At 37.0% G+C, this 23,066-nt stretch overlaps 2 protein-coding genes across 6 annotated transcripts in view; one reads left to right on the plus strand and one right to left on the minus strand.

Annotated features, from left to right (window-relative positions):
• Nucleotides 1-1,232, minus strand: part of LOC135221734 (cytochrome c oxidase assembly factor 5-like) — a 90,939-nt gene extending 89,707 nt beyond the window's left edge. The window contains exon 1 of one of the 4 annotated variants that reach the window (XM_064259535.1): nt 1,116-1,232. The gene's annotated coding sequence lies outside the window, so the exon portion shown is untranslated. Of the gene's footprint in view, nt 1-529; nt 663-724; nt 968-1,115 lie in introns of those variants that run through there. The other 3 variants (XM_064259533.1, XM_064259532.1, XM_064259534.1) reach the window with 3 other exon arrangements.
• A 20,417-nt stretch (nt 1,233-21,649) lies between these two features.
• LOC135221736 (succinate--hydroxymethylglutarate CoA-transferase-like) overlaps nt 21,650-23,066 on the plus strand; it is a 108,362-nt gene continuing 106,945 nt past the window's right edge. For both annotated transcript variants that reach the window (XM_064259536.1, XM_064259537.1), the window contains exon 1: nt 21,650-21,817. The gene's annotated coding sequence lies outside the window, so the exon portion shown is untranslated. The remainder of the gene's footprint in view (nt 21,818-23,066) is intronic.

Genomic DNA, 23,066 nt, shown 5'->3' on the forward strand with positions numbered 1-23,066 from the left:
TGCATTTGTAATTTTCATTGGCTAAAAACTGATTGATTGATTGATCATGGAATTTAGCTAGGGCATAGCAAAAGTGCTGGGACCTGCAAAGGTCATTCAGTACCTCTAAAAAAAAACTGTGGGATGGTAATGGCAAACTAAGGACTAGCCTACGAACTACCTAGCTAGTCTAGTACCTAGTAGGTATCTGAGAAATGGGTGCACATGCAAACAAACGTCCACTGAGAACTGAGTAAACCCCACCCCTGAATTGCAGTTGCCCTAAATAAACCGGGTAGCCATTACAATTTATCTTTCCCAAATTGATTAACTTAACAATTACCAAAAATAAGGCTAGCCTAGTCGCCTCCTGCCGGAATTTGGATACCCTACCCATTATTTCCTGTATTGATCTGGTAGTTACCTAGGTATAGGAGGCTACCTATGACCACGTAGCCTAGTAGTCATACGTTAATGGTTTAAGTCTATGACTACCGCCAGAGTCATTCTCCAGCCATTAGGCTAGGTACTACCTATCTACTAGGATTACCTAGGTATTCCGGGCAGATGACAATTTACCAATAGGAGTCTAGGTAGCTTGGTAGGGCACCGTGAGGTCAACAAGCGATTCCTTTTCAGTGTACAGCCTTACAGCCTATCAGGTTAACCAGATCGGGGGTTACATATCATTGGACTTGTTTACGTTGCATAATCGAGGACATCTACTATAATACACGAAATTTACCAGTTTCCTGATGAGAGACAGCTCTTCATTTGATCTACCGACTCAGATTCAGACTCAGACGTCATCCAAGTTCCAACTTCCAACCAAAACAAACGTAGAAAACTTACATTGAGTCCGGGACATCGAATGACGTAACTGTGACGTCATATGCAAACATTTGGAAAATTTGTATTGTGCTTATTCGGTGTCTATTTTGTACGTAATATCCCGTGGAAACTTCAAAATATCTGCTTAACATCTCCACTCATTGCGTTTATTTATGAAAGTCCATTTTAAAATTTAGTCCCATCAGAGGGGTCAACTCAACTGGAGTAGACCCTTTTGTATTAAAGTCACAATTTTCTTAAATATCTTACCCATCGAATATATAATTATTTGTGAATAGATATACCTTCGAATTCTTCTTAAATATCTCCAAATTTCTAAACTTTAAACTTCTGTGGCAGATTGTTGAATGGTCGACACCTTTAGCGCAGTGAGTGTCTGAAAGTGTCACAGTAGCACATGGCTTGAATACACCCCCGTCTTGACACCGTAAATATTATACAATATTCCATGAAAGCCGGAAATATATCCAATATACCAATGGTCACACTCTAACGTACATGTAGGCTGGAATTAGTGTACAGTGGCAATTTCCTAAGTTCACCAGTAGTAGTATAGCTTTTTCCCAGGCCAAGGATAGTCATTTTGCAGTAAATAACCCCTTGTTAATAATGATACGATCATGGGTAGTCAGACAACACAGATCAGGGTTTGATTATTACCAAGCCCGGACTGAAAGTGCTTTCACAAGAAAATATTTTCCCTTAACCCTGTTTTGCTGATACGTGCTTGCACCTTTTGAGGCGACGTGTTCAGGAATTGGAATACTATCGCCAGTGCAAATGTGCTTCAATAAATGTTTTAATTTTTCATAAATCGCTCATGATAAACTTCTCAAGCTAAACTTGTGAGTCTCTAGTTGTCATCTACAAAATAAGTGTCATCAACAGGTGATTTTGTTGGGTGGGGTAACGGGTCAATATGTAACTCAAGGTAGCTATAGAAAAAGGGAGAGATGTACAGTCACTTTGGTCGTGGGGGTAATTGCTGGGTATTTCCGTGATAGGCCTGGAGGACAGTGTGGGAGCAATCAAGGCAAGTACCTCGGGAACAACTGAAGTACCCTGGGTCGAAGGTATTGGGGATTAGGCTTGTAAGTGTCAAATGTCCTTTTCACTCTGGATGTTATCTTGTATACGTTTGGTGTTCTTTTGAATTCACATACAAAATCATTGATTGACAATGTTTGGCTTTCTAATATATGATAGAAACCTCAAATTAATGTGCTTGATAGAAATTTAAAAAGTTGATTAGTATTTGACCTGATAGTTTTTTTTACAAAGGTTTTTTTTATAATACAATATTTAATAAACTTTTTATAATACATTATTTAATAAACTAACATAAATATACATAGATAACAGAAAACGGTATCTGGCTTCATAATAGTAATGAAAAATACTTTGCCATAGAGAAAAAAAATCTTTTAGAATTGTCACGGCATAATTTAGTGAATTTACGAACTCTCATCCTAAAAAACATCCGACATCTGACAAAAAAAAAAAAAAAAAAAAAAAAAAAAAAAAAAAAAAAAAAAATCACTTTAAAGGGCAAGGATACTACACAATTTTCAATATGGCGTGCCAAGTCGTATAATACTCCATTGACTGTATTTTCTCCATTGTATGTTTTATCATAACCATAACCATGCATAGAGTTTTTTTCTGTGACAAAGTAACCTTGAGTTGAACACATCAAACCAGGAGTGAGCAAGCTTTATAAAGTCCCTTGTATTTTCCCAGAACATACTCTTCAAAAGTCCCTGACGTCCATAAAATCTAAAGATTTAGATGTTGTTTCCGGAAGAAGCTGCATGTTTCTGTGTTGAGCGATATGTGGGTTTCAAGTCACTTCACTTCTTTCGACAATTTCACTTACACATCGCTTAGAACAATATCTCCATTTTGCAATTCAAAACCAGAATCAAGAAAATTGCTCTGATTAAATGAGGGGCATCGGCAAAGACTTGAAGTTCCTGCTGCATGTCTCTTTTATATGAACTGCCTGCAAAATGTTTACTGGATATACGATGAGTAATAGTAATAAAGTTGGCCTTTCTCTTACAACATGTACTCATTTCTGTCGTTTCCTCACCACGAGGGAATTAGAAAAAGGATACCTCCCTTTTTCTGCTATTTGAATAACAACCAAACACGGCGTAGCTGTTTGGCATTATTTAAACAATAATTCAGATTATATAAAAAATCAAAACTATGGTTGTATTCGTAGAAAATAAAACTAAATCACTGCAGAGATGACTGAAGTGACCTGTGATCTACATTTGAATGAAACGGTAGCTGAGTGACTTCTCGTCCTGACCTGTCCTCCAGGAGGTGCGGCTCTTTGAAGGCCTTGCTCTTTGGCGGGATAAGCCGCAACCCCCACAAATAACTCTCTCTCTCTCTCTCTCTCTCTCTCTCTCTCTCTATCGTCTCTCTCTCTCATCGTCGTCTCGTCTCTTCTTAAACGTTCTTCTCTTAAGTCTCTATCTCTCTCTCTCTCTCTCTCTCTCTCTCTCTCTCTCTCTCTCTTAAACGTTCTTCTCTCAGTTCTAATCTTTCCTTAGTTTTATTCGTCGTCTTATTTCATCATTCATCTACGAAGGCTCCTCTGCGCTAACTAAATAGTACTACTTTTTGTTTGTTGTCAGTACTCGAGGAATGATGTTCATCATGAAATATAAGCTCTACATAAAGAAGCCTTTCTGACTTTAAGCTCTGACCACTAATGAAACAGATTAATAATGATAATAAAAAAGTTGAATTACTGAACGTGGTTAAATGGTTACTACAGATAACGAAAACTATGGAATGGAGACGTAAACACTGCTCGAAGAGGTCAGAGATTGTGTATCTAAGATATTCCTTTTAAAACCCTAAATAAGCGTAATGCAGCATATCAGTTGTTATTGGGTTTTCGCAAGCTTACCAGATAAATTAGTCATAAGCGGGGTTTTCTTTTACTGCTGAAAACTGATTCCATTTTCTTCTTTTAATCACATGCGTTGACACATGGATGATGGAAAATCAGCACGTGATCTACAACAAGAAAAGTAACCGAACGTCACGTTTTTGAAGACTTGCCTGTTGGTTAAATGATTCGGTGATAGTCGTCTATTAACGTGTGAAACCTGTTTATTTGATCACGTGAATGACCAGACTAGATTTATGAGGTAGCATCCACCAAGTTAAGAACAAGTATTAAAAATGACTTCAATATAAACAGCCGAGCCAGCCATTCCCCAACCCTAACTAGGTACCTACAAAAATGAGAATTTGACCGTCACCGACGTCAAATAATCTGTTCCAGCTAAGAGCAGGTCTAAGAATATATCTAAGCCTAGGCCTATGAGGTACCTTTCTAATACCCTATGTCAAGGTTCAGATTGTTAGTATGTACCTATAGGCTAGGCTTAGTTAATTGTCCTAAAATGTTTAGTAGCCTCCGAATGATTAAGCCTGGACAATTAACCCCACAATAGGTATTGTTTATTCATAAGCCTATGCACTAGAGTAAATACATGAGTAATATCATTAACCTATTACTATTGTCATTATGGGTCATTATTATTATGACATATGGTAACAGCTGTGTAGGATGTAGCCTATTCATCTGCTAGATAGTAAGTAAATCTAAAACCACGTCCTAAAAGTTGGTCACGAAGCCATTAGTAGGTCTATTTACCTATTTTCATGGTGTTACTTAGTATATAGCCTAACCTATTGCAATTGCGCCTATGTCACCCTTGCTTAAGGGACTGTTAGCCTATTGTATTGTAGCCTTATGTTGATTTTTTTAGCTGTGGTCCTTGTATAACATAGGTATAGGCTACTAGCCTGCAAAATAGAGGGTTACATCTACTATGTAGAGAGAGAATCAAGACTTTTATGATAATTTGTTGTCTGCCATGGATACTCGTAAGGCGAAAACATTTAACAACGATATTTGAGATAGGATAATTTAAAATCATAAGAAGTTATTTTGTAGTCATTAGAGTTAAGTGTTTTTATAAAAATGATAAACAGTATCCAAAGGGAGGGGGATGGTGGCATGAGCATGGATATTGTTTGAATGAATTTGGAATGACCCTCGTGTGATTTAGATAAAACTCATGATTCATCCCATACCTTCACTGCTAACACATATGATATAACAACCCAATATTCTTCCATAAGTAAAAGCTAGCATGACTAATCTTTGTATTTCTGGTGTGATTTTGCAGGGATACATTAGCGCCAGTAAAAGAAGCCAGATCTCCTACTAAAATATAGAAGAAGAAGAAGAACCAGAGTTGAACATTGCGTTTGTGGAATGAGTTAAGCAGGAAGAACGTAGCAGTCATAAGAAATAAAGCAATAGAGTCCCTAATATTTGTTGATGACATAATGTTCCCCACCAGCAGGAAAGAATGAATAGAAATAGCAATTGGCAACTGCTGCAGCCTAGAGCAGATTAAGAATTTTGCATTTAATACATTTAGTACTAAGCCAAGTTAGTCAGCAGTGCTAGTAATAAACAAGAAAGAAAAGAAATCAGATGTCCAAATAAGAACAGGACTTAAAAATGGGCCAATTAGTAGCGTTTTAAAGAATATATATAGATAGGAGAATGGTAGCTACACACTAAATGGCTCAAACCACTGGTTCCATCCAACGTAAAAGCACCATTTCAAACAAGCAAACAAAACACTTAGTGGCTCAAAGGAAGCAAGTATTAAAACAAGAAATAAAAAGGTCGAGTACCTACTAAGAGAAATTAGAAGATATGGAGACGTTAAGGAAGTAGGAGATGTGGCACTATAAGATTGGGAAAAGGGTTATGAAACAGTAGTGGTACCAACATTATTTGCCCACATAGAGACATGGAGTGACTTAATGGAAAACGAATTACAAGCACTAGAGAAAATGCAATACAGGATCCTCCAAGCAATGTATGAACAACCTAAGGGCATGGAGTATTGGGGAATTATAGCAGAGTTTGGCATATGGCCAGTAGCCTACAGAGTTGAATAGAAGAAAGTAATGCTTTTCACTTCATAAATTTGGGGAAAAGATCAATCAAAGAAATAGTAAAAGATCAGTTAAGAACCCCTATGGGCAATGTTGGACAAAAAGCTTGTGGAATATATGTATAAACATGGGGGAATTATCCCTCCAGTCATTCATAAGGTAAGCGTGGACACGAGACGGAAGGCAGACCCCCACACCCATTTCATACACAGGCTCTCTCTCTCTCTCCCGGCAATCACCCCATCTCTCTCTCTCTCTCTCCACCTCTCTCTCTCCATTCTAACAGGTAATGAAAATGAGAGAGTTGCATCATAACATAACGTTTATTTACAAGAATAAATCAATTAACTAAGTAATCCAGTCTTACAGACTAACTTAAAACTACTCATTGTCAAGTCACCCCAAAAGTCAACACCTCTACTCTGGGAACTCTTTTGTTCCCCCGAAATCCAGAACCGTCTGCCAAAGATACAGAACACATCCCGGTAAGTACACACACAAGTTTAAAGACAAAGTTAACAAAATGGAACATCTTACAAGATATCAAACAAGCCACCCCTTTGGCTAAAGTAAAGGTAACACTTACCCATTCCCAACCGGACACTAAACACTATGTCACAAAAAACTCCCCCGGCGAACGCCACGGCATCTTTGCCTATGACTCGAAGCCCTCTGTCAAAATCCCTCCCATAGGCTTGGGTATGAACGCTTTTAACAGAAAGAGGCGCACACGCACATACGAACACACAGTTCGCTAGCACCTCGCGGTTCTAGCTGCATCTAGTTTCACAAATGCACTTTGAGAAGAGTTCATAAACTGTCGTACATTGACTTCCTGAACTAAGCACTTTTATCTCACGCCACCCCCTAGAAACTCATTCATCAGCTACCCTCAGGTCGTTACTCTGCCCTGTCCTCCACATTCCACAGGTTACAGAGAATGCACGAACAATATATTATTAATCAAAACCCTATGTCTTACAGATTGCTCGGCCTCGCACCTATATGCTAGCTCCCGCCTAGCAAAATTGCTTATATAATATAAAACATTGGCCGGCTTAAAACAAAACAAGTAAAACTGCACGTCTCTGGCATTATAAAATAAAGTCTTATCACGCTTTATCTCCCAATAACACAAAACGCATTTTCTCTCATATTTTCTGCATTAGGATTCTTGAATATCCCTCTTCGCTTGTCTGCAAGTAGCTGAACAGACAGCAACAGGCTATAGCAGGCTGTAGCAACTGTAGGAAGACGGAATGCCTCCCTCATCGTAGAAGACTCTCACGGCTTCTTGTAGATCCCCAAAAAACACGCTGTAGAATTCTCTCGAACACCCATCATGGAAATACTTGTAATCACCCTGGACAACATGGCAGCAACCTCTCTGCACGGCTGGTGGACGTCTTGCTGGCGTCGGGGAACGACTTTTGGCGGGTGTGTGTTAGTATGTCAGTCAAGTCTTTGGTCAATCTAAGAAAATTAACCCAAACATACTACTTCTATCAAACAATGATCTCAAAAAGTCAGAAATACTAACTGAACGTCTCCCAATTAACTCCCTTAAATATGACTACTAAATGATAAGTCATTATCACAACTCTCTAAGAAAAAGAAACATCAAGTTCTCCAACTCAATTCTCCAAACTCGCACATCAGCACACACACAACTCAGAAATCACAGCAACTCCACGGAATTCTGCACTCACATTTCGAACTCGAATGTGCTCACAAAAAAAAAAAAAAAAAAAAATTCGTAACGAGCTCAAGAAAGAAAAGAATCACGTAACACCCAGACCCAAAAAATTTTCTCTTAAGTTCTGACATCTAAACAACCCACAAAATCAGCAAAAATCTCCAACTTTTAACAGCAAAAACCCCTTTACTGCTCAATAATTAATCACAATGAGACTTAATGTCAAACTCCCATTACTTGAGTAACAACCCCAGAAAAATTACATCTACCGGTAAAATCAAATCTCCCGTCCAAAAAAGAAATGCTACTTAAGCTTAATCCCCAATCATATATCTCTTAGGAAAAGGAAGAAAAATAATAAAAAAAAGGAATAATCACAAGTAGATTTCCCCAATCACAAAATACATAATACATGTATAATATGCATAACTCCCGCGTTTTCCCCAAGAAATGCTCCATGTAAAGCCCCGGAATTTGCCAGAAAGCAAACTCTCACACATGCGCTTTCGTGAAATGCTATAGCCACATTTCCAGATATTGCAAAAATTCTGATCTGTCACCATCAGAGGAGAAGAATCAGCACACGCTCAGCACACCGCCTGTCAGCAGAAAAATCGCCTGCGGACGCATGCTCTAACAACAGCGCAAAAATTGTCTAGTCAGACACATAAGTTTGGAAACTCATGATTCTCAAGAAAAAAAGTCTAACTGACACATTTCACAGAATTAACTCCAGGATATGACTAATGTGTTCAAAAATTTGTCTCGAAGACTTATTCTCTCAACATGACTTTTCCCCAAATTATATTTCTCCAAAAATAACACACTTGTGAACATAAAAAATCACACACATCTCCATAGGAATCGTAATGCAGTAATGCCACTCGCCTCTAAATAGACACGAAATCAAAAAAGAGAACCACAGAAATCTTCTCTTGTCTCGAAAAAAACTCCATAACCACAAAAAGAGGGTCACCCGCCCAAGATTAATTCCAACTCCATTATGAGACATCATATCAATAATAACACCCTCCGGTTATAAAAATATTTCCTCCATTTGGTTAATAACCAACCCCCTTATATTATTCTCTTATTTCTCCAATAGCCACATGTCAGTAGAAAAAAGACACCACTCCAGGAATAGAGAATAATCACCTCTATTTCGGCAAATACAAAATATTTACCTCTATTTCCCCAATAACTCCATGTGGAACAAAACAAGGCTCCAAAAAATATATCTCCAAAAAATGTGCACTCAAGGCAACTAACTCACACACTCACAAATATTGCCCCATAATCTCCAAATATGTGTCTCCATTTGCAACAAAGATGGCTGCAAAATAATTGAACTAAACATAGCTCATATCCATCTTAGGCAAATACTCAAAAATGGCCAAAAAATATATATCTCCCATATATATATCAATATCTCCAAAATAATATACCTCCCAATTATCTCTCCAAAATAATACTCAAATTATATCTCAATCTAACTCCATTCTCCAGAGAATAACTCAATGTTATAGTAAAAACTATAAAAACTCACTCCATTTAGCATAACTGCTAAAAAAGGGCAAAAACTCGGCAAATAAAACTGTCTAGAAAATTCTAGAAAAAATCACCAATGTGCCACAAGTCATTATAACAGAACTCCCAACTCACAGTGTCTTAGCCAAGACTTCTCCATATGCACTACGACATAGGCCATTAGAAAACTTAACCAAGTTTCCTATCTCTCACAAAGTCGTCACAAATACAACAAAGGTATTGTGCAAGAAAACTCACAATTTCTGGAACACAAATATCCAGAGAAAAAAATGTAGTGCCATTACGTATGCATTCAAAACTATGCAAAAAAATATTCTCCCATATATTATTCTATAGCATCAAATAGCTAAAACACGAACACTTTCTCTTAAATGACTCTAAGTCATGAACTGAGACATTAAAAAATATCCACACCAACTGGAGAGAAAAAATAAATTCAAATTCACCCTTGGTAAAAACTTGTGTCAGCGATGGCTAATTTCCAAAAAAGGAGAAAAGAAAAATCAACGGCACCATTAACTATCTCCCGTAACTCACTAGATGTCAAGCAATTATCTGCTGAACTCATAAAAAAAAGAAAAAAAAACTAAAATAATGTGTTGTTAGTTCTTCCCATAATCACAAAAGATTTCACCTCCCTTGACAGCATTACGGCACCCACGTATTAGTATAAAAAAAATCAGTATCAGAAATATCATTATCACAAAATCACCAAAAAAAAATTGCTATCATCAAAAAAAATCATCAGTATCAGTACAAAAAAACATCACCAATGTTAATGCTTGTCCATTCTCCAAAAATTCAGCACAAAATTCAGCAAAATTTCACACAACTCACCAAGATTCAGTCAGATTCATCAAGATTCAGCAAAACTCATCCCCGTGAATCACTGAAAATATTCTCCAAAGTTACAAAAACTGAACAAATAATTAACACAAGACTTCTCCCATTAATTCATTGTAATAATTATCCCTGAATAATTATCTGTAATAATTATTAAATAATCTCCCATGAAATATCTCAAATCTCTCGTAAAACAATTCTCCCGTAATGATAATTATACTTAGGCAAACCTCCCGTGACACATCTCAAGTATATAATTATTAATAATAATAATAACTCTTCATAGCAATAATCTCAAGTAAGGGTGAAATTCAAATAGCATACAACATTTATTGCTGAATCCTATGACATACAATTTCTCCAGCATGCAACACCATGACATAACACCATTGCCACACAACACAGATACAACACCAATCATCGGCATTTCAAAGTAATTTCTCCAACACAATAAAAAAATAATCTGTGTATCCCCCTTATATTTGTGTCTTTCAAGGCACAAAGAAACATATAACACATCCCGTGCATGTTAACTACTTTTCCCCTCATTCACGGAAAAGAAAATCTCTTTTTATTTCTTTTCTCTTCATCCAAGGGAGAAAAAAAAAAAATCTTTTCTTAAAAAAAGACTCTACGGGCATTTCACTTCATCAACTAATCAATCAGCTTGACATCTTAGCATTCAATGTCAAGGCCAAATCCATCCCCAACACTAAGAAAATAAAAGGAAAAGGGGGAGTTCACCCACACTGAGAAAAAAAATTTCTCCCCCCCTGAGAACAACCCCTCAGTCGAGCGGCAGAACAGCCCGAGGCATACCAGTAGTATCCCCATCCCTGCACTATCTCTCGAGTGAGGCTAGTGGTACCTCCCATGCTACTATCCCCCCGAGGCAGGCCATACTCCCCTTGCAATATGCTGAGCCCGTAAAATTGTGGCCGCTCTGTGTCACTAAGCCAAATATGCTTATCTAAGCACAGTTCCCATGCATAGAAAAATACACTCCTATGTTTTAAACAAAGACGAATGCATACGTCTATTACAAACACGTGCAAATCAAGAAAACACATCACTATGGGGAAAGAAAAAATTGTTTTGACCTCTTGAACCAATCCCATAACCCTGAAATATTTAAACAAAAACCCTCTCCTTCAAAACAATAGTTTAACACTCACCACTCCATAATGGGAAAAAAGAACTCGAAATTCTTCGTAAAAACGCGTAAATCTCGTCGGCACAATACACACGCGACCGGTGAGATGACCCCTAGCAACACTCACTCATGAACTAGACTGAGTTGCTTGTCTCACGACTCCCACCCTGAAGAATCTCGGTACGGGCAAATTTGATGACCCTAATAGAAAATCTTTCCTCATCCCCCCATCTCACGGACGGACATTTTCTCTACCCCTTTTTCCTAACTGGCCAACCATCTCTACATTGGCGTTCCTAGGCATAGAAAAGCAAGAAAACTTTCATATCCCCTCTTTAACCGTCTGCCACCACTATAAACATGGGGGAATTATCCCTCCAGTCATTCATAAGGTAAGCGTGGACACGAGACGGAAGGCAGACCCCCACACCCATTTCATACACAGGCTCTCTCTCTCTCTCCCGGCAATCACCCCATCTCTCTCTCTCTCTCTCCACCTCTCTCTCTCCATTCTAACAGGTAATGAAAATGAGAGAGTTGCATCATAACATAACGTTTATTTACAAGAATAAATCAATTAACTAAGTAATCCAGTCTTACAGACTAACTTAAAACTACTCATTGTCAAGTCGCCCCAAAAGTCCACACCTCTACTCTGGGAACTCTTTTGTTCCCCCGAAATCCAGAACCGTCTGCCAAAGATACAGAACACATCCCGGTAAGTACACACACAAGTTTAAAGACAAAGTTAACAAAATGGAACATCTTACAAGATATCAAACAAGCCACCCCTTTGGCTAAAGTAAAGGTAACACTTACCCATTCCCAACCGGACACTAAACACTATGTCACAAAAAACTCCCCCGGCGAACGCCACGGCATCTTTGCCTATGACTCGAAGCCCTCTGTCAAAATCCCTCCCATAGGTTTGGGTATGAACGCTTTTAACAGAAGAGGCGCACACGCACATACGAACACACAGTTCGCTAGCACCTCGCGGTTCTAGCTGCATCTAGTTTCACAAATGCACTTTGAGAAGAGTTCATAAACTGTCGTACATTGACTTCCTGAACTAAGCACTTTTATCTCACGCCACCCCTAGAATCTCATTCATCAGCTACCCTCAGGTCGTTACTCTGCCCTGTCCTCCACATTCCACAGGTTACAGAGAATGCATGAACAATATATTATTAATCAAAACCCTATGTCTTACATATGTACCAGATATAATATAGAAATTAATGGAATGAGAGAATATGCCAAAAAAGCACTGAAAAGGGAAATAAAGATAAGAATTAACCAAGATATCCAAGAGACTTTGAAGGAAAAGAGGAAAGAAATGAAAAGGCTGAGGTTCGTAGATAACTTCGAGGAAAACAAGTACTGCTTAATGGAACTGGAAACAAAGGACGCGTGTATCATAATGAAAGTCAAACTGAATGTGTTGAACTTAAGGCTAACTTCCTGGGGTAAATTTAAGGACGAGGTCTGGAAAATATGCAGAGTGGAGGACACCACCGAACATTTATTCAGGGACACTGAAATCTCCTAACAGAAAACGGGGAATATATAAGGATAGCTCCGGTAGGGGCAATGTAGGCATTACTTAGGCTCTTTGCAGTGTCCCTTCGGCCCCTAGCTGCAACTACTGTGTTCCATCTTACTGTCCACCCTCTCCTAACAATTGTTTCATAGTGCAACTGCGAGGTTTTCCTCCTGTTACACCATTCATACCTTTTACTGTCAATTTTCGTTTCAGTGGTGAATGGCCTAAGTTGACTCAGTGCTTGGCATAGTGCCAAATCTATTAATAAATATAAGGATAGCCCTCAGAATTAAGAATGCTCTTAATCAGGAAAGTGATGGATGTCAAAGCTAAGTAGCACAGCTCTACCTCAGCTATAAAGAAAAAGAAATGAAAGAGAGTTGGGTTAAATTAAAGCAGAAATTAATAGTGTATTATATCTAATTTAGAAACATCCGTAATGTTTTCGGGGTTACTATTGTTGCAGAAAAGGGATGATAGACATGCATTAAAATAAAAATTTTGAAGTAACACAAAGTAAAATTAAACTAAATAATGAATAAAGTAAACAAGGAAATAAAGCTTTCTACCTCATAAACAGTGGTGTGTGCCCGTGTAGGGGCTGGGCCTTGCCTAACAGGGCATCCCGTTGGTTATTAAGACCTGCGATGATATACGCAAGTATCTGTTTGTATACTTCCCATCCTCGTCGGAGTATCATCGATTGCGATGATAATTTCTAAGTTTCGTCATTATCTTCTCTGGGTATAAAGGCGAAGACGTTTCAAACTCATGTTGGTAAACTTAACAATATATTTGCGAAACTACATCTCTTGAGTAGAGGCAAGAAGTGGTTCAGAGAACTTGATTCTAGGAGAGGAAGTAGAGTTCTGAGTTACAATGCATTTACAAAATCATAAGAGAGCAAACCTTAGCTCAGCATACGAACATACATACAGACGAACATATGAGACGAAGTCATGTAGCCCGGTCTGTGGGTTATAGGTCAACATGGTTTCTCAAGCAAAAGCATTGTGGTCGGTTTACACAACAATGGATTTGATGACCACAGGTGACTACAAACCAGGACGCTGATATAAGACGTCAAGGCTTAGTCTACATTATATTATCAGTTCCTATCACACATCTGCAAGCTAATCGGTGAACCCTTGGGTCATTGGTTTAATTTAGTTTTTATATATGGAATAACACACATTCCACACACACACATATATATATGTAAACTCTTATACCCGCAACTGTATTTGTGGAGTGACCGCTTAGGAACTACTAACCAGGAACTTGTGGAGTGAACGCTTAGGAACCGGGAACAAGTCATTGTTGCAGAACAAAGATAATATAAATGAATTAAAATAAACATTTTGGGATAGCATAAAGTAAATTTAAACTCAAAATGAGGAAAGTAAACAAGGAAATAAAACTTTTCACCTCAAATAATTTGTCTAGTTTGCCTGCAACTGTGTTTGTGTAGTGAGCGCCTAGGAACCAAACTAGGAATAATCACACATCAGTATAAACAAGATCTACAGAATCAACTCGAGAAATTGAAGGCAAATAACGCACAATGGCCAGACGGAATGAAGCCATGTTCTGTTCAAACTATTCTTACAAAGTAGCAACGTTCAAAGAGAATTGGCAGAATGTTTAAACATCGTGCAGAAAGGCAGGAAAACACAGAGAAGCTAGTTTAAGTAGAAAACAACACTTACACCCAAAAAACAACACCCCACAGTAAAAGATCTTCAGCCAATTGCATTGACAAATGTAACATTAAATTTTCATAGGGATCCTGAAAACCAAAATAGAAAAGCATATCAGACACATAGGAAAAATAAATGAACTGCAGTCAGGCTTTTCCACACAAAGGGCATTTTATATATGTTAGAATATTGCATACAAGAAACTTATCAACATATTTCCAAAAAGCATTTGATTCCGTTAATGAAACTGTAATAGGAAAAATATTCCTTTAATTATTAGTGATTTATTTAGGAATTGATTCATCCTCCTCCTCCAATATCTTTACACTACTATTGTAAGAGTGATTGGAACTGTAAAATGTTTTCGTTTTGTTGTGTATGCGCATAGCAGTGTGGCCAGTCCTGAATCTTTCGTCTGCATTTTGGTAACATTAGGAAAACGTGTAAGAATCAGAATGCTCTCGTGTGAGAAGACGTCAACCAGTCCACCCTTCATTTTGGCTATTTTACCAGATTATTAATACAAATTATTATCTGTCCCTTGCAAGGTAAGCTTTTAAAGTCGTAATATTACCTTTAGTTCATTAGTTGGAACAGATCACTATCATGAAAGAACAGTAGCCGACGAGGATTCAAGTGCAGAGTTGCCTGCCCAGTCAAACATGATTGCAACGCCTTAACTTGGAAATTTCCTCTGCCGATCATGATCTTAGACTAGGCTATACAGTAATTTAAGAAGGCCTACCCTAGACTAATCCTTTTTGAATGAGGAATTATGACTGTTTTTGGTAAATACAGTTAGGCTATATATATATAAATTCATGGAAAACTTGATTACATAGGACTAAGCCTGTACCCTCATTAAACTAACCAAACTTTGTGGCCTATTGTAACCTAGTCAAAAATCAGCCATGTAAACTTTGCATAGGCTATCCTTAACGATTTCTGAAGAGGCCTAGGCTAGACTATATCCTGTTAAAGGGCACTGTAGCTTAATTTTACCTCATTTTTGTTTAAGTTTTTCTCAGAAATCTTTCAGATAGCCTTATCCATTGACATATATTATGTACAAACAGTTAATACTGTGTGGAGTAGGGTATCAAATGATTTACACCTTACTGTAAATTAATTGATTCCAGGGTTGCTCCACGTCTGATACTTATCCTATTATGAAGAAAAAACAATTCCCATAGTATGTAGTTGATATATTTTTTGAGGTCTCAATATAAAGAGTTATTTTTTTTAAACTACTCACTTGTATTGTTTTCTGGAAATCAAAAATAAAATAAAATGAATATTTCCAGGGATCTAGTCCAGGAGCTCTGAAGACTAGGTAAATTAACCAACTCCAGGAGACGAGGCCTGGGAGAAATTTGGCATGATGTAATGAATAATAAAGAAACGAGCTGAGTACCAGGAATTTTCTTCAATACCATCGTACCTTACCCCTAAAATGGAAATCAGCACTTCAATTGCCTCCCAGTGGGAAGACATCACCTGGCCTCATCAGCAATAAGACCCATACACACAAGGAATATCATGTAGTAGCAGGTAGGACAGGCCTACCCTAATTCTTAGGCAGCATAAAAGTCATTAGTCTTCATACTCATAGTCAACTATGACACAGTACCATTCTCCGACCCTGGTCTCCAGGCAAGAAGACTGACAACAGTGCATATGTATAGCACCTAGTATTATTCTCATCGTAATGTCTTGGTGGGGGAAAAATCCACCCGTGACAAAACAAAACATTGAGGTCATGATGGAATATAGGCTACATGCAGAGGTAAGTAATAAGGGCATTTGCAAAGATATATACAAATGATGTAACAAGGCTATGCCTTAACAATGTAGAACAATAAGAGCTAAATGTAACTCATGGAATAAGACAGGGTTGGAATTGCTCAACCATGCTCTTTCTACTAATAACGTACCTAATAATAGAAAAACTAGAAAGTACAACAGAAGGTTTTAGAAATGAGGCTATAAGGATAGTGACACTATTATATGTAGATGATGGATTAATGCTAGTACACACCCTTGAATATAAAACAAAAGCAATAAAAACCCCTATGGAAATAGCGAGCAAATGTGGCCTAAACATAAAGACGAGAGTAATATATTAATATACAACGACTGTTATATTATGGACGATGTGGAAAACATGGAGCACATAGAAGGAATCAAAATAGTTGAGCAGATTAAATAACTAGGAATGACAGTTAATCACATGAAAGACTGCTTCAGAGAACATATAAAAAGGGCCCAAATTAAGGCAAAGCAGGTGGCAAATATGGCTAATGCAGACATCAGTCAAGGCTTTAGCAGGGTAAAAATAGGAAAATTGTATTGGAAAGGATTAGCGATGCCATCCTTCATGTATACCCTGGAAGTCATGAAACTTGACAAGAAAACCATAAACGAATGACAAAAAGTAGACAATCTAGTATATACTAGAACAATTTTATAAGCTCATAGATACACAGCAAGTTGTGCTTTAAGATCTGAAATAGGGGCCTCTTCCTGCAACTCAAGATATATGAAGAATAAACTATTCTATCTGATACATACGCTTGAGAGGTAGAAATTGGCTCCAATATGAGATAACCATGGATCAGTGTGAAAACAAGAAAACCCCCTGGATTAATGCAAGTAAAAGAACATATGAAAGAACTAAACACAAACTTAAGTAAAATTGAAGCAGTTAAAGATAAACAATAAAAAGAAATAAACAACTGGGAAAGAAAATCATGACAGAAAGAAATGAATGAAAAGACAACTTCAAGAATCTACAGAAAATATAAAGAAAACAAAGAAGAAAGTCTGGTATGACAACACTGAAAAAACAATGCTGATTAGTAGGGCCAAACTAGGTACACTAGGATTAAATGATAGAAATAGGATAAAAGGAGAGGATAAAAAATGTTTGTGCTGCGAGGAAAAGAACGAAAATTTAGAACATTTCTTACTTGGGTACTGTCCAGCATACAATGAGATTAGAAATAGATATAGTTTTGTGCAACAACCAAATCAGGAAAATAAAGAGGGATTGATAGCTGATATACTCTTATTTGTAGATCTACTGAGGGAAAATAGTGCTTGTCTATAGTAGCGTAACTCAAGATGTAGTAAGGTTAGGTAGGCCACGACTGCAACAATGACCAAAAAATGAGACGATAGGCAGACCAAGGCCCAGACCACTTCTAGTAAAACTCAGCCATGAGAGGGAAAAGTGGAACATATTAAAAAGTGCCACACTGCTAAGGAATACAAAGAAGGATATTTACAAAAAAAAAAAAATATCTATAGTTCCAGACATGACTGCTAAAGGAAGAGAAAAAGATAGCATATTAAGATCTGAATTAAAGAAAAAGCAGGATAACAAAGAGGAAGAATGGTTCATAAGTAAGGGAGAGCTGAAGAGAAGGGAAAACTTTCAGACGACTAGAATGCTCTAAAAAGGAAGTCCAGGGGAATATAGATAGAAACAATAGAATTGTTAGAAGTGTAAATGAGTAAGAGGTAGAAAAATGTAAAGTAGATAGAATTGTAAATAATGTAGAGATAGTGAGTAATAATATTTTTAGGAGTGTAAATAATTTAGAGTTAGGAGAAAATAAAATATCTAGTAGTAATGTTAAGAGCTCTGAGGAAGGAAGTAGAAGAAGGGAAATTAGTTTAGGGCAGGTAGGTGAAGGAATCAACTTTAGTAACAATCTTAGACTATTAGACCTAGAAGAAAAAAGTGGTTTGCAAAAGATAGATAAATGGTTAGATGGTAGAAGCAATTTTGTAAATAGAGAAAGCGAAAAGATAGTGAGCAAGACAGAAGATACATCAAGAAATCTTGAAATAAAGCTTATAAACACCCAAGGACTATCAAAAGCAAAAATAATCGAGCTAGTGGAGATAACAAAATAAAACGCAATTATGTGCATCACAGAAACACACCTTAAACAGCAAAAATGACTATTCCCAACAAGCATCAGAGTGCCAGACTCAATGAGAGATGAAGACGACACCAAAGGAGGAGGTTTACTGATAATGTATAGAACCAAAGGAGAGATCCAGATGGAAAAAGAAAAGTCGGAACACAAAGACATTCTAATAGTAAAGGTTAATTATAGAACAGCAATATTTAACATAATTCTGGTCTACATGTCAACTACTGATTAAGAAAGAAATAAACTAATAATAAGCGCCTTACATGTAGCAATAGAGAAAGCCACAGACCTACCTGTGATTGTCCTTGGGGATTTCAATGGGGATTTAGGTTTCATAGGGACCCAAGAACTTGACCAAATTGGAAAATATGTTATGGACCTAATGGAAAAATATGACCTAACGCTATTAAATGGAGATCCCAGCTGCAAAGGAGAGAGAACCTGGAGTAGAGGAGATCAGAACAGCGCTATAGACTTTGCCCTAGTCAACCAAATTATGTATAAAAACTATGAATGTATGGAGATAGATGAGGGAAAATATGAATATGACCTATCAGACCATCACCTCATAAAGGTCCAATTCAGAATGAACACTAAAGTAAGGAAAACATTCAGAAATGAAACAAAAGAAATCAAATATTTGAAAGTTACAGAAGAGTCTACCAGGAAATACCTTGAATATATAGAGTATAAAGCAAGCCAACAAGACATAAAAGGAGATCTAACCCAGTTGGAAGAAACAGTGAGTGAAGCAAAGACAAATAACCTTGAGAAGATAATCAAGAAGGTTAAAGACAGGAAAGCAAGAAGAAATAGAACCAGTATGGGTCACCAAGGAAATAAAGAAAGAAATAAGCCAACGAAGGATATATAACAAATTAAAAAGGAAAGCCACATGAATAGAAGAAAAAGATTACATGAAGAAGCATATCTTAAACAAAAACAAAAAGTATAGATAATAATAAAGAAAGCATATAAAGAAAAGATTAGAAATGAGATAATGATAAAAACAGAAACAGGAAAATTTGGGAATATATAGACATGCTGAGAGGAAAGACCACATCAGAAAAAGAATGGATAAGAATATTCGATGAAAATAAGCAAGAGATGAAGGACGAAACCCTAGGGAAAGAGCTGGTAAAATTCTGGGAAACAATATACCAAAAAGAAGAAGAAAAAATAGGAGAGATATGGAATGAAAGCAAGAAAGAACAGTACAAACATGACATGGAAGAAATAGTGAAAAGATTAGGACAGCAGATGAAATGCCATATATCTTTAAGGGAACTTATACATGGAGTGTATGACCTAACAGAGACAGATATTAGACCCATGGAAGAAATCAACATAACAGAAGAAGATGTAAAAAATCAACTTGAGAAAATGAAGGCAAATAAAGCACCAGGGCCAGATGGAATGAAGCCAGTACTGTTCAAACTACTCTTACAAAGTAACAACCTTCAAAAAGAATTGGTAGAATGTTTAAATGACATACTGAAGGGCAGGAAAACGCAGAGAAGCTGGTTTAAGTAAAAAAACAACACTTACGCCCAAAAAAACAAAACCCCACAGTCAAAGATCTAAGGCCAATTGCTCTAACAAATGCATCATATAAATTTTCATGGGGATCCTGAGAACCAAAATAGAAAAACATATAAGAAATATAGGAAAAATGAATGAACTGCAATCAGGCTTTACCGCACAAAGGAGAGGAATCGATAATTTATGTCTTGCAATACTGCATACAAGCAACGTACAGAAGAAAGGACCCATTATTTGTAGTATCAATAGACTTCCAAAAAGCATTTGACTCAGTTAATAGAAAAAAGCTCATTGAGGTCATAATGAAATATAGACTGCCTGCAGAAGTAATAAATGCAGTTGCAAAGATATATACAAATGATGTAACAAGCCTATGCCTTAACAATATAGAACAAAAAGAGCTAAATGTAACTAATGGAATAAGACAGGGATGCAATGGCTCAACCATATGCTTTCTACTAATAACGTACCTGATAATAGAAAATACAGCAGAAGGTTTTAGAAATGAAGTAATAAGGATAGTGGCACTATTATATGCAGACGACGGATTAATACTAGGACACACACTAGAAGAAGTAACAAAATCAATAAAAACCCATATGGAAATCGCAAGTGAATGTGGCCTAAACATAAACAAGGACAAGAATAATACGCTAATATACAATGACTGGTACAGTGTCGATGATGTGGAGAATATGGAGCACATAGAAGGAATAAAAATGGTTAAGAATATTAAATACCTAGGAGTAACAATCAACAACATGAAAGACTGCTTCAGAGAACAGATAAAAAGGGCCCAAATTAAAGCAAAGCAGATGGCAAATATGGCTAATGCAGTCATCAATAAAAGATGTAGCAGAGTAAAAATAGGAAAATTGTACTGGAAAGGACTAGCGATGCCATCATTCTTCATGTATGCAATGGAAGTCATGAAACTTGACAAGAAAACTATAAATGAATTTCAGAAGATAGACAATAAAGTATATAGAGCAATTTTGAAAGTGCCAAGTTACACATCAAGTTGTGCGTTAAGTTCTGAAATAGGGAACTCTTCCTGCCACTCAAGAGATATCAAGAATAAACTATGTATTCTACCTGAAACATACACTGAAGAGTGGTGGAAATAGGCTCCTATATGAGATAACCATGGATCAGTATGAAAAAAACACCTTGGATAATGCAAGTAAAAGAGTATATGAAAGAACTAAACATAAACTTAAGTAAAATTGAAGCAGTTTAAGACAAACAGCTAAGAGAAATGATAAACAATTGGGACAGAAAAACATGGCAGAAAGAAATGAATGAAAAGTCAACGTTAAGAATCTACAGAAAATATAAAGAAAACATAAGCGAAGAAATCTGGTATGACAACACTGAAAAAGCAATGCTGATCAGTAGGGCCAGACTAGGTATGCGAGGATTAAATGATAGAAATAGGATAAAAGGAGAAGATACAAAATGTTTATACTGTGAGGAACAAAATGAAAATTTAGAACATTTCTTACTTTACTGTCCAGCATACAATGGAATTAGAAATAGATATAGCTTTATGCAGCAACCATATCAAGAAAATAAAGAGGAATTAGTAGCAAATATACTCTTATTGGTAGTTTACTGAGGGAGAAAGTGGAGAATAGGAAAGATTTTATAAAATAAATGTGGTATTTCAAGAAAGAAGCAGCTCAAACACAAACAAAGGAGGAATAAAAGAAGCAAGGGAGTCGTTTCAAAGGCATATCCCACCTACTACTACTACTGCTACTACTATATGAAAGAATTTCTAAGAGAATTGTGATATTTCAGAGAGAAAAAACTCAAACAAAGGAGGAATAAAATAAAACAAGCAAGGGAGCCGTTTCAAAGGCTTATCCCGCCTACTACTACTACTAACACTACTTGAAACTTGAATGAGAGTAAAGTTCGTTCCCTAATCCCTATTACCTGTTGGACTCTTAAGAGTTAATACCATAACCAAGACAAGTTTACTGAACAAATAAGTAATCTGATGTAAGTTCACTTTAACAAAATTCTTATAATGAGGGTGCGCCGTGTTTAGTTCGAGGCCTTGGGGGTTAATTAAAGCCGTCAGAATAAATATTACTTAAAATTCTTGTTTTGGGGGTAAAACTGCATAGAAAACCGCAACTGCCATAGTCGAGGCCGCCGCGGAATACTAGTACCTAATATAGATTTACCATGAGGCTAATGTAAGTAGGGTAAGTAGAGTAAGGGGTAAGGTACTGGGTATATTAGCCCTAGGTATTGGAAACATGTGAAGGCCTTAGCCCAGGGGATTGCAAATATTAGGCTACACGGCAAGTGAATATTGCTGTACCAAAGTAGGGAATTAGCCTAACGGTAATTTTGGCTAATAGGCTAGAACTGCATTAAAACTCTAGTATCGAGTGTTGGTATTGAAGTACCTAGCCTAATGCCAATGAGCAAATTCAAAATACTAAAGCATCAGTGCTAGGGGAAACAACCGACTAGACTTGCTGATCTAGTATTTTTCACCGCTTGTGGATCCACCCTCCGAAAAAGTACATTAACATATCCTGACACGGGAGATGGTCACCACTCATGAGTCATCGGTGGTGAGAGCAACAGCTTGAGACCTCTACTATCCTTTTGAAGTAAGAGTTTTCTCCAAAATTAGAAATTAAGGTCATATTTTAAGGTTAAACAGTGGTTTATGAAAGTCTAGCCATGTGCAGTGCAAACATACCTCCATGACACTTTCAATATTTTTACTCATAGGGTAAACAACCGCAGTCGATCCATCGTCATCGCGTGGCTCTGCCTTATTCACTTGATATTTAATTGGTGAAACAAGAATACAATTACATCTTTAAGCATACCATTCAAGAGATTGAAGTGTTGTCAACGTAATGTGATATATGAAAGCACCAGACAAACTAAAATAAGCATGTGAGCGCTTTGTAAAATATTCAATATGGCAGCAACTGCGTGACTTTCCGTTCATAACCACAGACAATCCACCATCTTTTCCAGCCTTCCCAGCACTCATTTGAACAATGTTAGTGTATCCTATATATGTAACGTTTATTGATCTTACTCAAGATTGCAGTTGTAATCAGCACAATAAAACAACATTTTGTTGCCTATATTAGTGAAAGTATGAAACTTTTTATTCCCGGGGTCATGGTTTGAACTGAAATTCATTTTTACCTTTTAATCTGTGGCTTTATCCTCACTGCCCTCACAACTGAAACTCCACAGTGCTTATTTGATTGTA

Source organism: Macrobrachium nipponense, chromosome 3, assembly GCF_015104395.2.
Source record: "Macrobrachium nipponense isolate FS-2020 chromosome 3, ASM1510439v2, whole genome shotgun sequence".
NCBI lineage: Eukaryota > Metazoa > Arthropoda > Malacostraca > Decapoda > Palaemonidae > Macrobrachium > Macrobrachium nipponense.